The sequence below is a fragment of the Odocoileus virginianus genome, chromosome 6, assembly GCF_023699985.2.
Source record: "Odocoileus virginianus isolate 20LAN1187 ecotype Illinois chromosome 6, Ovbor_1.2, whole genome shotgun sequence".
In the NCBI taxonomy this organism is placed as follows: Eukaryota; Metazoa; Chordata; class Mammalia; order Artiodactyla; family Cervidae; genus Odocoileus; species Odocoileus virginianus.
In genome coordinates this window covers 10145473-10148328 of record NC_069679.1, presented here as the reverse complement: position 1 = coordinate 10148328, position 2856 = coordinate 10145473, and positions in this window count along the sequence as shown.

Genomic DNA, 2856 nt, shown 5'->3' with positions numbered 1-2856 from the left:
TCTTTCCATCTACTGTCCTATTTCTCTCTTCCATCCATCCACTCAAACTTCTGCAGCGTTCTGTGCACTGAAGTTCTCCATTTCTGTAGCACCCATTCCCTCCCTGACCCACCACCCCCTGGCTTCCATCCGTGCCTGCTGAAACTACACCACCATGGTCACCAGCAACTTCTTGTGGTCAGATCTGTGGGGAGCGCTTCTATCTATTCTATCTGTTCTTGTTCTCTTGGACCACTCAACTGCCTTTGACCTGATGGCATCTCCCTTGCTCTAAAACCTTCTTCTGTTGGTTTTTACAGACCATTCTCTATTAATCCTCCTTCTACCTCTCTGATCACTCTTCAATCCCCTTTTCAGGCTCCATTTCCACAGGCCAGTGCTTTCAACTCTGATTTATATTATCATTTAGGCTTTTATGTGTTTGGCTCTGCTAGTGGGCTGTGTTCATTTCAACCTCCCTGGTGATTACCACAGGGATTCAGAATGTCCCGTGGATCGAGCGAATGGATAGATGGATGAATAAACACATGAGTGGATACAAGTGTCAGCACCACTCATGAGGTTTTGCCCTATGAATGAGGGTGAAATCCAAGGCTAATTTTGAAGGTGATAATTCATTCACATGTGAAATACTCAAGCACCTTCTTGATTAGTGAGAAAAACTTCTAGGAGGAGGTTGTGGAACCTGGGAGAGAGAAGGATGCAACCCAAGTAGAACCAGGCTAGTATTAATACCATTCTTTCCAGAATCTGAGTTTCCTATCCTGTCCAATTAACCACAGTTAAGGAAGGAAGGAAACAGAGGTAGATGCTAAGAGGATCATTAGAGGAAAGGGATGGGCGGATGGAGAAGGGAGGGGAAGTTAAGCAGAGAAAGAGCCACTGAGAGGAGAGAGAATGAAGGAGGAGAGACGGGTAGAAAGCTTGAATTGGAGAGGAGACTCACACTTTGTGTGCAAAACCTTGTGTGCACGCTAAGTTCCCTACATACGAACCTGCACGTTGTGAACTTTCAAAGATGCATCATGTGTTCGCGTGCTCAGTCATGTAAGTTAGCTCAGGGGTCTGGTGTGCACTGTCACACGTGTGCATCCTCTACGAGGGGTTGTGCTTTCGTGCACTTTACAGTACTGTATAGAGTACAGTAGCACAGCATCCTTCTTCCAAACCTAAATGGCCAGAAGCAAGCGTTAAGGCAGCAGTGATAGGTATTATAAATCCATTACAGTACAGTACCATATAGCCTATTGTGTTAGTCGGGTACCTAGGCTAATTTTGTTGGATTTAGGAATAAATTAGACTTACAAATGCACTCTTGCAACAGAACTCGTCTGTATGTAGGGGACTTACTGTGTGTTCATTAATCATAGTTGTGATAATAGAATTGGCAGTTGAGCTACTTTTCGCTGTTACTCTCCTTTAAAACTTACAGCAACAGGAAGCCTCTGTGTGGACTGGTATAGCCACCAACTGGGCAGAGCTCTTGCTTCCTCCTCTAGGTTCTCGGCACCTTTTCTTACTTCTGATCCAGCCCTGGCTGCAACGGGTCACTCATTATCTCTTTGGCCATCTTTTTCCTTCAGAATGAAAACCCCTCTCTCTCTATCCCTGAGCTCTAGCTTATGCCTGGCACCTCATAGGTGCTCAGAATAGTGTCTTTTCTTTTTTTTCTTTCATGGAGGAAGGAATTAATGAATGGAAATTCAGAGATGCTGTCCTCAGGGGGCTTTCCCTGGGGATATGAAACAAAACAACAGAAGATCAATTAGATTGCTCTGACCCACATGTCATCAATATGATGACAGATACCAGCAGTGCTCAGCTTTCCTGATTTACTTCCTGGCAATTTCCCTGGCACACAAGCCAGGTCCCATCATGAAAGAAAGCCAGTGCTCAAGAAAGAGGCATTTCTATGCTTAGTAGCCTTTCTGATTACAGTTGTCACCTACCATCAGTTTAAGTCATGAAAAATTAGAGTTGGAATTAATGGAAATACACGGTATATGAAGCTATAGTTTTAAGCATCTGGTGTATACTATTCTCTTAGCACTTAATGTAAGAATTCAAATGATCTCTTTATGGGTCTTCTTCTGCTATTAGATAGTAAGCTTTCCACAGGTTTTTATTTTCTTTTTCTAGCAGTGATTATGAGTATGTACCTTGGAATCAGATTTCTGAGATTCAAACCCTATCACTTAATAGTTCTCCCACTTAATAATTGTGTGACCTCAGTTTCTTTATTGGTACACTGGTAAAAATTGGAATCATAACAGTATTAATATATAGGGTCATTAGGAGAATTAAATGAGTAAATGCTTAACATAAGCCACTGTTCTTATTATTTTTATCAACTTTGTGTCCTAGTATCCAATCTTTCAGGGTTTCTCTTGTGGCTCAGTAGGTAAGAAATCTGCCTCTAATGCAGGAGACCACCTCCAATGCAGGAGTTGTTGCTATTCAGTCAGCAAGTCGTGTTTGACTCTTTGCGACCCCATAGACTGCAGCACTCCAGAAGTGCTGTGTTCAAATCACTGGGTTCAATCCCAGGGTTAGGAAGACCCCCTGGAGAAGGAAATGGCAACCCACGCCAGTATTCTCGCTTGGGAAATCCCACGGATAGAGGAGCCTGGTGGGCTACAGCCCATGGGGTTGTAAGAGTTGAACACGACTTAATGACGAAACCACTACAACTACCACCATCGGGCCTTTCACCCAGTAGCTCTTCAAAAGATGTTTGCTGAGCTGGAAACACAAGCAAAAATATTCCTTGGAGTTGCAAATGATAACAGTGCTATATTTTTGCAAATTCAACAATAGAACACAAAGACAATAAAAACAAAGTTTGTTGTCAAGGAA